Source organism: Alosa sapidissima, chromosome 6 (assembly GCF_018492685.1).
Source record: "Alosa sapidissima isolate fAloSap1 chromosome 6, fAloSap1.pri, whole genome shotgun sequence".
Lineage (NCBI taxonomy): Eukaryota > Metazoa > Chordata > Actinopteri > Clupeiformes > Clupeidae > Alosa > Alosa sapidissima.
Window position 1 is genome coordinate 13,997,426 of NC_055962.1, and position 15,429 is coordinate 14,012,854.

Genomic DNA, 15,429 nt, shown 5'->3' on the forward strand with positions numbered 1-15,429 from the left:
CACCACTACTGAAAAAGTTGTTGGTAGCATCGGCTAACTAGCGCCAGATTTTGGAGTGCAGGGGACAAGTCGAGATGGGCTATGAGACATACGTTCACACTCGGTATCATGTTTCAATACACTTTAGGTCAATATCACACCGGAATTCTCCTTTAAAGGAGAAGTTCAGAGTGTGAACTTTTGTCTCATAGCTCATCTCGGCTTGTCCCCTGCACTCTGAAATCTGGCGCTAGTTAGCCGATGCTACCAACAGGTTTTCAATGGGGGTGCCTCGGGCATCGGCCTAGCCATGCAAATAAATCACTATTTTACGCCATTTTTTTTACTTTATTTTACGAGGCTCAAAGTAGCTCCACACTTCATTGGTAGACTTCTGAGGGCCCTGACATTTAAAACGAGACATTGAGAACTTGTAGTGGTAGTTTATTTACAAGACGATTTATACATACAGTACCTTCAGGAAGTTTACTGTTCGCTGCCATCTTGAATTTAGTCATGATAGGTCGAGAGATGAGTACGAATGAACAGGTATGATAAGGGATCAGATTCCAAAAATAATAATGCATTTCCATGGAATTATTTTAATCCTCTGGTGTTGCAACATGCTATTGAAATGTTATTTAAAGGGAAACTTGGCAGGATTAGCTATGTTTCCCCTTCTGCTGGAGAAGTTGTGCATCATGCTATTTCAAACCTTACCTTATAGAAAAAGGTAACGATAAAGCACATGGATTTGTTTACAAGCTAGCGAAACGGTTAGCATAAGTTCGGTAGAACAATGTGGATGTTACAAGGTAAGAAACACGATTTAAAGGCACACTATGCAGGTTTTTTAGCTTAATATGCAAGTTTTTTAGCTTAATTTACCTTCATTTAACAGCTTCAGAGTCATTGGAATGGTTATATGACTTTTTTCGGGTTGAATGGTGGCCGTCTCGCTTCCCCCTAGCGCCTGTGAGCGGAAAAAACACCCTTGCAACTTTGGGGCGGCGGGCCGACAGCCTCAGTGTCAGGAAGTATAACGAGTGTAACAAATTACTTTACTAAAATACACAAATACAAATACACATACACGCCAGGCACCAGCTAGAAAAAGGTAGCGATGGAGTTTCTCGGACATTCGTCATGACAGAGCCAGCGAAAAAGAAGCAAAAACCAAGAAAACAGTAAGGAAATTGCCAATACTGCATAGTTTACCTTTAAAACTAGTTTCTTGTTTCTCACTTCTCTTACCAGGACGGTAGTCCCAAAGTTGCAAGGTTGGTTTTCCACCATGATTTCTAAACGGGTTTATTAAGTTGAAATAGTTGCCAAGTTTCCCTTTAATAAAATGTCTAGGTTTTTCCCCAACACCCCCCTAACCAAAAAAACAAACAAAAAAAAGAAATATCGAGGTATATGTATCAAGCCGTGGGTCAAAAATCGTGAGACGAACCGAATCATGAGTTTGGTGTATCGTTACAGCCCTAATACATACATACATAAAACTGATACATAAATACATTAAAAAGAAGGCTCCCATGAATTACAGCCTATAATTAATAAACGATACAACCTACATATTTATTCCCTTTCTGTAGCTATGTGTCTGCCTCTAAAATAATTCTTCCGGCAAGGGGTCTGCAGAGGCTCAATGCCTGAGGACAGGCCGCTTCAAACAGCCTGTGGTGGTGTCTTTTTTAATGGCCAAACGATTTCAGAGTATAAATCCTTGATGTCAGAATCCTCAATCCTTGACCCCAGGTTCAAGAGGAAGGCCTTTTCTGATGACCTGGCAGCCAATGAGGCAATCCAGAGGCTTACACATGCTGCAGCACAGGGGACCATCTCCGATCCATCCCAGCAGGGAGCCCTGGTGGAACAAACAGCTGCGGGGCAACTCACACAGGACAGCCATGTCTGGGGTGACTTTGACAAGCAAGTCTCAGGGCTTGTGACTCATGTTAGTGCAACAGCAGAAGCAACCCTGGAGATCTGGTGCTTCTTGCAAAAGCCACTGATTCCTAGGTCCTGCAATCCACTGACCTGGTGGAAAAACAGGGCTGTGATCTACCCAAGGCTGAGTCATCTCATGATGGAGAGACTGTGCATTGTACCACCTCAGTGTCATCTGAAAGTGTGTGTGTTCAGTAAGATGAGGCAGATAATTTCTGAGAGGCGCAGCCGTCGCCAGATCGGGTTGAGTGATTTCCGCCCAATCACGCTCAAAAACCCGCCCTCTTCAGCAAAAAAAAAAATGCCTCAACAACGATTTTGTCACAGAGAACATTCAACTAAAAATTTTATTTGCCCGCCTAAAGCTTATTTTCCCCCGCCCGATGAGGTCAAAAGAAGCCCAATTGACAACACTGCGTCTGAGTGATGTGACGTTCCTCAATGCTAACCTGGAAGCAGGATACAGGAATCACATGTCATGTTATGTTTCAACAGTTTACTGTTACAAATCAGCTGTTAATGTGTTCAATGTTGTGTGTGTTCAGTGTTCATTGTGTTAGTGTTCAATGTTCATGTTAAATACTATGAAGAGAGATTAAATTATTATTTTAATAAACAAGTCCACATCAAATGTCCACTTTATCTTTTTGGATATTAAACCCAGTGCCGGTTCAGACCTCCATGGGGCCCTAAGCAAAATCCTGCTAAGGGGCCCTCCAACCTGAACTCTAAGGGCCAAATTGTAACCATTTTTTTGACAGTCACATCTGACACCTCAGTGCTCCCAATACAATCATCCCACCCCATTTAGGATTTCTACAGAAATGACCAAATATAGTGTTTTTCCCCTTAAAGGACTAGGAGAAAGAAAAATAATTGTCTGTGAATCACCTTCACAGCTATAAATGCCCAGTTGTAGGTTCTGGGCTGCTTGCTTTTGATGCTTGCTGTACATATCCCATTACAAAAAATAACTGCAGGCTACAGTTCAGTTATACTACAGTAGGCTATAGTGCAGTAGCCTAGTATTTTCATGTCGAAAATACTGCATTTCTGCAGTAAAATACTGTACATTTCCTGCATAAGAACTGCAAATATTTCCTCCAAAACGGCAGTTTTGATACTCAGAAATCTGCAGTTTGACACTTGAAGTAAGCTAATGTAGATAATGTAGCTAGATTTTGGCTGAGGCTGACTGTTCTTCACCTGTCAGTAGGCTACCAAAGACATAGGATAGGCTACTGAGCTGGCTCCCCCTGATTCCCTTCAATATTTTTTCAAACATAGACTATTTTAAATAATCATTTTAATACTTCATGTAGGCCTAATTTACGTTGTGCATCTATTGTCCAGTATGCACAGCAAATCAATACATTAGGCTACTTTCCATTTGGCATAGGCTGCGTTCAGTTGTAGGCTATCTAAACCAACTAAAGCTCGACTGAAATTATTGTAAAACCATTTACTTCTTTTAAAAATGTATTGGAAGAGTGAAATCACCGATTCGTTTCGACGGGTCCTGTGTTTCTGCTGAAAAACCGCTAGTTTCATCCCCAGCTGCACGTTATTATAAACGCATTTAAAGACGCGGTTATAAATGTAGCCAGTCGCCCGCATTTAAAAAACGGAATATGCGATTATATTTCACAACTTTGCGATGTACTGTGACTAGGAAAGGCTGGCAAGCAAGCCGCAGACAGATCAGGGGATTCACTGCCCTGTATACTGTAGGCCTAAGCTAGGACAGCAACACACGCTGGAGAGATATAGGCTACTGTATGCTGACATCAAACCATGACGAACACAAGTTTACCCAACTGTAGTTTCTTCTTCCGTTTATCATGCCCTGAATGGTAATTCGGTTTCATGTTCATTCTCTTAATGTAGCCTATGAGACACTGTCTCTAACAGTATAGCCTACCTGTCTGTCACTACTTGACTGACTGAAGGGGAGACAGGGGGAGGGGGCCTTCATTTACTTGCGGGGCCCTGCGCAACTTGCGTAGTGTGCGTATAGGGAGAACCGGCACTGATTAAACCATCCAGACATGTTCAACTTACTGCTGCTAACTTTAGCTTTCTGTTTTGCAGCCTCTCACCATTCTAACCAGCCAAACAGCCTTCTCTTCTCCAGCAGGTCTCTTATTGCTGGGGTTAGATCCTGAATGCTCAGTGTCTGCTGCTCATTGCTGTAAATCCTTGACTGGTAGCCTACTGCTGCCAATCCAATGTGGGTTAAGACAGTGCCCTTGCTATGAGGGAAGCCTCAGTGCTAGCTTTGGCCATCGATGCTGGTGGTAATAGTAGCTTAATCCAGTAAAGGAGACAATAGGTTTAATAAAAGTAACCCAACTTAAGAGTTAAAGTCACCAACCCAATAGATTAAGTTATTTTAACCCAACCCGAGGTGGGTCCAATAATGACCCAGGCACCAGGGCTACATTTTACTCTGTACTCTGCTCATTTTACTGTACTGTACTGTATTGTATAAGTTGATTGTTGTGCCACCAGCAAACGAAACTTAATGTTTAGTTGTGCTGGCTCATGCCTGTGGCTAAAGTCTCTGCTTTACTTAATTCTCCTACAGCGTAGGTCAAGATGAGTGGGGTGATTGCTCAATGTGTTTTTAAGTGTAATGTTTGTCCACTCTTAAAGGTGCCCTACCACACGTATTTCATTACTTTGGTAATTTTGTAAGTTCTACCATGGAAATGGCTTGATTACCTTGTTTCAAGGCATTCTAACGAGGTATAGAAAGCCTAGCTTGATTTGCGCCAGTCCTCATTAACCCCTTCAGACTCCCTTAGTAGTAGGAACAAAGTAGTGGGAACAAACTTCCGCTAACTGTTTTTTAGACTTGTTTTTGTTTTTTCTTGATGATTCTTCCAGTGAACTTTGGGATTCTTACACTGAAACAGATTTCAATATTTAAGTTGAGTCAACTGAAGTGTAGATGTTTGCAAGATGAAATTACAAAACAAGTTGAGATAACTGTTTTTTATTTCTATTTCACAACGTCTTTCTGAGCTATATTTAGAGGTGTAGAAGTGTGCGGCTTCTCAACCATTCACTTAATCAGGTGATTCTAATTAGCACAACTCTGAAGCCAGATAGATCAGCTAATTAGTGAAATCACCTGTGGATTAGTACTTTCTACTTCTACTTTCCACATCTTTGGAAAAATATAATAATGACCCTTTTCCCATCCTTAATGCAACTAGAAATGAGAATCAATAAAAAAATGTTTTTTACCAAAACTCTTTAATTGTTTTTTGTCCATTTCAATGGACATCGAGTCCAAACAGTTGTTAAAATACCAACATCATATGACATCATACCTAGTTTTTGTCTTATAATTGTCACATTGACATCACATGGAACATTAACTTGAACAGTTCAAATTATGTTTTTTTGTAAGGTCAAAACTGTTTTAAAATATAACACCATAGATTTTTTTGTTTGTTTGTTTGGTGACAATTTATGAACAAAAAAGCATGAGAATCTCACAATTCTGTCACTTTAGCCTCATTTGCTGTGGGCATATTTGAAACAATTTCTCTGTCACAAAACAGACTTGCACCTTGCACTTGTCACAGAAGACATGTTTTTCCAGCCTGACAATTTGCACCTTGTTGCTTCTTTTTTGCATCATAATTTGGCATGTGGTCCAGCATGTCGGTCTGCACCTCTTGAATGGGCCGTTTTTCCATGGCTCCTCTCTTTTTTTGGTGGCTCATCATGGTGAGTTGAACTCGTATATGGACTGGGTGTGTTGGAACTGCTCGGCCTCCCTCACTTTATTAAAGTGTTTACTCACTTTACTAAATTGTGCTCTCATTTTCCTAAATTGTATGCTCAATTGTTTGCCTTGTTTTATTAAACAGTGTGTTTATTTTACTACATTGAGGGCTCATTTGCTAAATTGCACACTCATTTCACTACATTGCATTGTAAATTCAGTGCACAATTTAGTAAAATGAGCGTACTATTGTATTTACTAAAATGCACTTTTAAGTAAAACGAGAGCACAATGACTATTTACTAAAATGCACTTTTTAGTAAAACGAGAGCACACTATGTAGTTAAACAAGCGCAGAAGACACAAATTGTGTGCACAATCTAGTATAATGAGCGCACAATTTAGTAAAGCGAATGCATGATGAAGTAAAACTAATGTTTTCTCAATACATAGAAAATCTTGCAATGACACCACCCAGAAGATGTCATTGCAAGATTGTTTTTGTGTATCAAGATAATATACACTCTTTTTACTGAATTATGCACTCATTTTACTAAGGGTCCATTCTTTGCCACTCCGAACGCTCCGAGCACACTGAAACTTTTAACAGTTCGTAAATTCGGAGCGTGGGTGGAATTATTTGTTTATTCAGAGCACCACACTCTCGGAGCATCCAGTGCGTACTCTGGGCACTCCAGCTGAAGGGACGGAGTGGCAGAGCATGACGTCACACGGTAGGTTGAGATAGTGTTATACCAGAGAGGGTTGAAGCAGACATAAACACTGTTTCACAAGTGCTGTAGTGGTGGTGTCCATATTGTAAAATATACTGTTTGTAACCCAAAATAATTCACAGGGATTTAGAATGCTCGTCTTTTTCGAACTTTAGAGCGCTATTCTATTTTCAGTGTCAGGTTGAATTTATGAACACACCCTAAATTTTGCTCTCGTTTTACTACATAGTGTGCTCGTTTTACTAAATTGTCCACACTTTTTAGTAAATAGTGCACTCATTATACTAAAATGTGCACTCATTTGTACAAAAAACAGCACAATTTAGCTAAATGCTCGGACAGTTTAGCTGTATGAGCCCATGATTCAAATGAGGACACTATTTAGTAAACTGGGCACTCAATTTACTAAATTCAGTACACAATCCAGTAAAATGAGAGGACGATTTTGTAAAAATTACCACAAATTTTAGTAAAATGAGTGCACATTCATCCAAAATAGCTGAAATAAAAAATAAATCATGCATTCAAAATTATAGCTTGGGTCTTGAGGATATGTCAGAACCTTGCCTAGTGACAATAATTAAATGGGTGTTGGCTAACATCACCCAACACCTGGGGCCTCATGTACAAAGACTTGCGTGGATTTCATACTAAAACATTGCGTACGTGCAAACGGTGGTGTAGTCTACTTTTTTGAGGTGGGCATACTGTATGTTTTGGCCAGTAATGGGCTCAGTGGTTACCAAACTAGGGGTCGGAACTCGACCCCTCGGGACCAATATTAAGGGACAAAAATGTTTGTTTTGGGTCGCAGATTTGCACTTACCTGCCCCTTGCATGCATGAGGGACAGCATAAATTCACTTTCAAAACCAATAGTAAATAATCATCAAATACCCTCTCCAGCTCTTGAAGTTCCTGCTTGCTCCTGCTGGTCCACCATCTCAGTGTCAAGGTCCCCTCCAGCTCCCCTTGCACCTTGTTGCTGACTGCCACTGCCATCTAGAGAAAACAATGAACAACTCTGTTTCATATGAGTTCAGATGCAAACAGTTCAGATGCAAAGCCCTCTAAAAGCTATGACAAAAATAGGCCAAGTTTCATTTTTTAGCATTTTCATCTATGACTATCAAAAATGTTACTATCAAGTAGGCCTACAGCAAGTCAAGCCCAAACAAAATTAGATTAGCTGATTTTTAAATGTTGGTCAATAGAAATATAGCCTGTTTTGTAAACTCATCACATGCACTAAAGGTTTTTGCATCTGGCATTATATCGCAGTAACAGTGTGGTAGATAATGTTATTACCCATAAGTACAGATACAGATCTCTCCATCCATGCATGCATACCATGGAGATAGCATGGTTCTGGCTAGTAAATAAAGTTCATGATAGATACTTAATCCGGTAACACTTTACTTGACGGGTGAGTTCATAACACATTCATAGCAGCTGTCATAAACTGCACATAAATCATTCATGACTGTTTCATGAGACATGACTCAACATTCATACCAAACCTTTCATGAATGTGGAAGACAGTACCACAAAAATGTGTCAAAATAAAAGACATGGCGATTAGAAGTTATTCCCAAAGAAGAATCCCAGATAAACAAACGTCCAGAAATTAAAACTAAGTAGGGTAACGTGGATCAGAGTATGTTAGCTTGCTAGTATTGAGAGAAGAACGAAAGCTAGACTACAGCATAACTAGCCTGTGTTATTACCGTGTTATGTCCACAAATTAAACAACCTAGAAGGGTAACTTGGTAGCAATACAAGTCTCATAAAAAGCGTGAATGATGTTTTTGACTAATGTGGCAGATTTTTTTTGAAGATGTAATGTGTTGCCAGGCAGCAGCCGAGAGATATATGTAGTAAAGTTCATGAAGAGTTCATGTGCATGCAGGTGGCCAGGCAGAAGCTGGGAGAGGATGTCATGCACGTGCGCGAACGTGACACAGGCCTACTGGGGATTATTTAATAATTTTTGTGGCAGCTCAGTGAGCTCATCTACCTATATGATTTATTGAATATACATTGATTGGATGGAAAAGGGTCTGCCGATTTCATAGGGGGCAGACACTGGGCCAGGGTTGGCCATAAGTAAAAAGGAGGTGTTTTTGACCACATACAAAAACTTTCCCCAAGAGGAAAATCCTCAGAACGTGCGCACCTTCTCCCCAAGGCCTGGGTCATGGAGTCTCCGCTGCAGAGGACATCCATCATTCACAACTCCTGCCTGGCGACACTTAGTCTCTGTGCATTTTTTCAGAGCTGTACCCAGGAGGACTTGTGAATAAAAGGCCACAAGCGGCCACTTCTCATCTCAGACCGTTCTCCGCTGGTTTTTGTTCAGAGTGCTAAGTTAGAGTTAAAAGTTAGTGATTTTTTCCACGACACTAACTTACCTTCGTCAGGTCGGGCAACCTTATTAAAAAAGTTCCGTTGTGGCCGTTGATGAAACGTGGCTGTGCTATTCTAAATATTGAAAAATGAATTTTAAGTGGGTATACTGAACATTTTAGGTGGGTATACTGAAATAACCAAATTTTTGAGGTGGGTATACAGCGTATACTTGCGTTCTACGTAGACTACACCACTGCGTGCAAACCTGAAAAGTAGCGTAGGACCACTTTTTTGAGGCCTAGACTCGCGATCAACTAATGTTGTTGCGCTGCATTGCCTCTAAGTGTCGCCACTGACGATACACATTGGAAATGCGTAAAAAATCACGACACTAGACACTCTAACACACCTTATATGTGATTTTGGGAACTCTGTGATGAATGGAAATGAAATATATGACGATCGAAAACTCATGAAAACGCACAATCTGGACATTTTATCTGGACATTTTATCATAACGGTTGTCGCTTTGGGTCGAATCAGTGACGCATGCATGTCAGCTCAAAACCAGGCCATTTTCGTGGGTCTATCACTAGGTTGCAGTCTCGCCAGGTCACTTCCCGGAAACTTTACAGGCAACACTTCATATTTCATGAAAGACGTTATATCTCCATTTTGATGAAAACTAGCCACCGTTTATCTTGGGATTTCTCAGGAACAGAGGCGTGTAGAAATACACGGTTTGCACCCACTGAGAGCTTAAAGCCTCACCTTTCAAACGAGCCATTGTATGTGTTCATAGCTATAACACAGAATATGCTGTACAAAAATCGTCAACAATGGTCTAGATTGCTGGTGTTATACGGTAACTGGCTTTCATGTTAACTGGCTGGACAGTTTACTTTGCCTCTGGAGTTAACGTAACCGCCCCCTTCTTTTGCAGATGTGTTCAGCTGATGATTTAGCCTCCGATACCTGGCCGCAGATTCGTCTGTTTAACTCAAGTTGAAATAGAAATGTTTGTGATGCTCCACTTTGTTGTTTAATAAAGCTTTACAACACGATGTGTCGGCGTTGGAAGTGTCAGGTTGTCTGTAGTAGGCTACATGCGCTGGACCATGAATATGCTACCAAATAAATAAAAGTAAATAAACTCCACGTGGGTCTCAATCCACTACTAAATTAAACTGCTTGCATGATAACCTGACACCAACATGCTTGCACCACTAACCAGCTGACACTTCCCAGTGAAATTGGTAATACTAGGCCTACTAGTAAATGAGGTCACCTACTGTAGTATGTTATTGTGTTTAGCAGGTTAACACAGCGGATTATGGTGACTGGCTACTGTGTTATCTTGCAATGTTGCCCAAAGTAGCCTATCATGATTCAGTTTACAAACGTATCACTGATTGCTGCCAGGCTGTGGCCGCCTCTACTTGAAGTGTCTTATTATGAACGCCAGCAAATAAATAAAATAAAAAAGTTCAACTATGAGATTCAAACTCGAATGACAAAACTAGAACTATAATCTGCATATTAACCTGATGCATATCACAACGAACGTGAAACACGCATTGAAACGCACAATGTGCAGGAGAAGTCTATGTCTTCATTTTACACAAAATTTTGCATATCACAAAAGATATGTAATATCAAATATCACAAGATACACGTAGGCCTAGGCTATTTACGTTCGTGTTTTGACATGTTAACATAAGTTTGAGATGTATTGGATTTAGCCTATATATTTTAATAATTTATTTCTTATCAAGTGATAAGTTGCATGTGGCTCAACAGGTTGATGCGTTGACAATGTTTTTTTAGACTAGCCTACGGGGTCAATCCTCGCCATTCACAGTTTTTTAAATGTATACATTTTTAGACCAGCAATGCTTCCTCAATTTAGGGCCCGTCCACACGGAGACGCTTTTTAGGTTAAAGGCAGAGGTTTTGCTTCGTCTTGGCCGAGCGTCCAAACGAATCCTGTAAACGCACTGCCCGAAACCGCACTTTTCTGAAACCTGGTCCCAGAGTGCAGAAATCTGAAACCGTAGCCCGTTTGAATTCGTTTAGACAGCGAAACCGCACATCCTGCTTGCGTATCGATGATGTCATCGCCACACCTCAGCTGCCCTGCACTTATAGTATTGCCTAAGAATACTAGTTTTCATACATTACATTACCTACGATTACACTCCGTCAGATAAATATCACAACTGGTGCTGCGCAGCGCCGATAGCTTATGACTTGGTGGACTGAACACTGTTTTTTCCCTGTGTTTTTTTAATGCATTCTAGCTACTGTCAGTGACGCGAGAGAACTTAAGTTATTAGGAAAGTGCGGTGTAAGTTTAGGCTACATTAATTTGTGCGTAGTGCCAGTGTCATTCATTTATTTTACATGTCTTACAACATATATACATGCATTCAGTCGAGTGAAATCAGATAAAAGCATACAAAGACGCTTAGAACTCACGTTAAGCCGATGGTAGCACACTGAATGCAAATGCGCGATTTGATTTGATGCAGGCAAACGTATTGACAAACAAAGCAAACAAAGGTTTTATAGCAATATTATAAATGTGCCGACAGAATAGCCTAGAACTTGGGTAAGCCTTGCGTTTAGTAGCCTAATTGCGGTGATAGCCAAAACTAATGTGAATCACGGACTATCCTACAACCAAAGAAAGTAAAGGTGATTAGTAGGCCTACCTGTGTTAGCCAAATAAAGGACGGGACTGCACCCTTCACAAACCGTAAAATAAAGTTTATTAGTTACAGTTGACTACAGTTGACAGTTCACCATCAGTCCACACAAACAATTCTGGTTTCCTTGCACTAGCCATTTCGTCAAAGCCTATTCTGTCTGTTTGTAAAGCACAAACATTTTGCTCAATTTCTGTAAAGAAACAGTGCCACCTATAGGCCTGGGGTATGAAGTAACGTGTTGAGATGGAGCCGTTTGGACGCAAATATTCTTGATGCGGTTTCAGGGAAGACGGAGGAAAAAAAGATTGGTTTCGTACGTGTGGACTAGCCCTTAGGCTGAAGATAGACTAGGTGGCCGCGGGCAGCCTGACCATCAGTCACTGAAACGTAATAACCATTAAGCCTAGGCTATTGAAGGTCTAAATGGCTTGGGCAATGTAGCAAGATAACACAGTAGCCAGTTACCATGATCCACTGTGTTAACCTGCTACAAACACAACTAGATGTACCGCAGAGCGGTACAAAATATGACCGCCGCCCAGTCCAGCACATGTTTTCCACAAAAATAAGTCACGCTGAAAGGCATATATGATTCTAACTGTCTCACTGAATTGCATTATGCACACTCAATTCTCACTGGTATCTGCTAGACAACAAGTACCAAAACATGATTAGTTCATAGATTTCACATGTAATATACATTTTATACAACCCCACCCCCATCTTGCCTGTTCATAATTCTGAGAAATTCTTGAATTGTGTGCATGTGTGCGTGTACATGTTTATGTTTATGTGTTTTTTCTTTTTTGCTTGTTCTTTTTTTAACCCCCCCCCCCCCCTTCCCTCTGTGTGGAATCAGGTGGTGGTTGGCAGAGGTGATGGTTCTCCCTCTCTCTCTCTCTCTCTCACTCCCTCTATCCTTCTCTCTCTCTCCCTCGCTCTCCTCTGTGTGGAATCAGGTGGTGGTTGGCAGGGGTGACTGTAGGTCCTCTTCTACCCCAGGGAGAACTCATCTTGTTCTGGAATACATTAGAATCAGTTTTAAGTGCACCCCACTCGACAGCTCTGTTCCAACTTTTTTCAGACACATACTAAAACGCAGTACTTCTTTCATTAATACTTCTATTGATTTTGTATGCCTTTTTTACACACTGTAGCACTTTAATAAGTAGCCCTTAGATATTGACTAAGGGTTTGGTAACAGGGAATCTACATTGGGCACCTAACTGAAGTGTTCCGTTTGTGAAGTGTCTGCTGCAATAATTAGCTTCATCTATAATCAATGGAACTGGCTACCTGCTGGGGGTGCGTTTGGAAAAATTCTTCTAAAACTATATTACACTCCGCGAACGCAGCGGTTCACTTGCAGAGCCGGTGTAGCCTGGGCCTAAGAGTGTGTGTCTGTGTGTTTTCAGAATGTGTATCTCTCTGTGTGTGTGTGTGTGACCTCTGATCTCTGTGATTGCTCAGAAGCTGACAGTTTCATCTGCTCTTCAACAAATCAGAGCTCATGTCTGAGATGCCAAAGGTCACTGTGCTGTGATTGAGACACTTCACACACGTCACACACATACACACACACATACACACAACACACACACAACACAGGCACTTCACAGATATCCACTTCACACACGTCACACACATACACACAACACACACACAACACAGGCACTTCACAGATATCCAACAGAAAAAGAGTAAGATGTGAATCAAGACAAGTGCTGGAGAGAAAAAGAACACAGAGTGGAGAGGTCAGAGGAGGGCAGTCCTGATGGAGTGATGAAGATGAGAAAGAGAGGAGGGGTGAAGAGGGGCATAGAGAGAGGAGGAGAGAAGAGGAACATATAGCCAATGTGCCTGCCAGGCATCAGGATCACACACTTATGGCTGCACCTGTGAACAGCAGGGGGGAACTGCAAAGAAACACCTGAGTAGAACACACGTACCACACACGCCACACAAACACCTGAGTAGAACACACGTACCACACACGCCACACAAACACCTGAGTAGAACACACGTACCACACACGCCACACAAACACCTGAGTAGAACACACGTACCACACACGCCACACAAACACCTGAGTAGAACACACGTACCACACACGCCGCACAAACACCTGAGTAGAACACACGTACCACACACGCCGCACAAACACACACACATAAGCACTGAAACACACACATAAGAACTGAAACACACACACGCCGCACAAACACACACACATAAGCACTGAAACACACACATAAGAACTGAAACACACACACGCCGCACAAACACACACACATAAGCACTGAAACACAGAGGGTAACGGGAGAGAGAGAGAGAGAGATGAAAATGTTTGTCCTGCCAATAAAGCTCAATTGAATGAGAGAGAGAGATGCAGGCATGGTGAGGAAGGGAGAGAGAAAGACGGCAAGACAGAGACAGACAGAAACCAAATCAAATCTGACAGACAGGAGGGAAAGAGAGACAGAAAGAGGAGCAGACAGGCAATCAGACAGATGGGCAGGCAAGAAGTCAGAGAGGCAGGGCCGCAAACAGACCAACAGTGCGGTTTGCAGCTGCACGCTGTGAGGACTGAGACAAACCCTAGTAGATGACGTTCCTGCATCTCAGTAATAGCTAAATTAAAGTCAAGCAAAGGGCCATTTAATTGCAGTGATGTAAGGCAGCAGGGACACGCTGGCCACAAGAATTTCCAATGTTCTGTTATCCTGCTGGGACAGACGTGTCTCTCAGACTTTAGCCTATCTGTCTGCGTCTGAGTGTGTGTGTATCTGTCTGTTTGAGACTTACCACAGTCTGAATGTGTGTGTGTGTGTGTGTGTGTGTATGTCTGACTGATCCATATCTTTGAAACCTAGCAGAGACTGCCTCGACAGGCTGAACAACCATAAAATAAACTCTGCCTATTCCAATCTACATGATCTTATCTGAGAATCGCCTCATTTGTGTGTGTGTGTGTGTGTGTGTGTGTGTGTGGTGGGATGGAGTGGGGAAATAAAATATGTGTGTAATAAAAGGTGTGTGAAATGTGAGGCCTTCCTCTACATGTGCTTCTCCTGCAGTAAATATGTCTAAATCTGCACATCAATCTGAAAGCAAGGGAGAGGAAGGGAAGGTGGAGGAGAGAATGACTGAGAGGGGTGTGAGAAAGAAAGGAGAGATGAAATGACATGGTAAGAGATAACAGCAACCCTTCCTTTTACAGTCACCTAATTATAAAGTATTTACCTAGTACATGGTCAATTATAGTATATTATTTGGTAATGATCAACAGGTAAATACAGAGAAATTACTTGTGAAATAGTAAGAAACACTTCAGCTGTTATAAATTAGTACATTATTGGGTAATTACTACAGCAAACTTGTAAATAAATACAGACAGAGTATAGCACAGATACCAAGTAAAACCTCCACTGTTACCTGTCAACTCTCCTAAGAGCCATGTAGTTGTGAGCAGTACCCAATAATATACTATAATTGACCATGTATTTACTAGGTAAACCTTTAATGAGGGGACTATAAAAGGACATTTACCAAGATACCTGTAACTAAAGGGGAAACAGAGATGGGCAAAGGCATTTCACACTTGTGTATTATACCACTATTCGAACCTCACTGTGCCTTTATACACTCTATACATGACAGTATCCCAATGGACAAGCACAGCCTGTAACACATCTTCTGATTGATTGGAAAGAGAGAGAGAGAGAGAAAATAGAAAGTAAGTCTGTCTGAGACTCCAGTCTGCACCTAGCCTGTGGGGAGAGTCGTGAGTGTCGGCAATGGCCATTCCGATTCATTTACCAGCCCTGTGCCCTCGTCTCCTCTCCTGAGTCTGGCTGTCTGCTTCAGCAGACACCTGGCTCTCCGAGCCCGCCTGTCTTTTATGATCAGAGATTGTCTATCTGGTCCCTGACACACCAAACCACACCACACCACGACACACA

At 41.6% G+C, this 15,429-nt stretch overlaps 1 long non-coding RNA gene across 1 annotated transcript; it reads left to right on the forward strand.

Annotated features, from left to right (window-relative positions):
- The first annotated feature begins 7,273 nt into the window (after positions 1–7,273).
- LOC121712217 lies at positions 7,274–12,870 on the forward strand. Its single transcript, XR_006032555.1, has 3 exons — positions 7,274–7,388; positions 9,480–9,481; positions 12,860–12,870. It is a non-coding gene; the product is annotated as an uncharacterized LOC121712217 (long non-coding RNA).
- Positions 12,871–15,429: the final 2,559 nt, after the last annotated feature.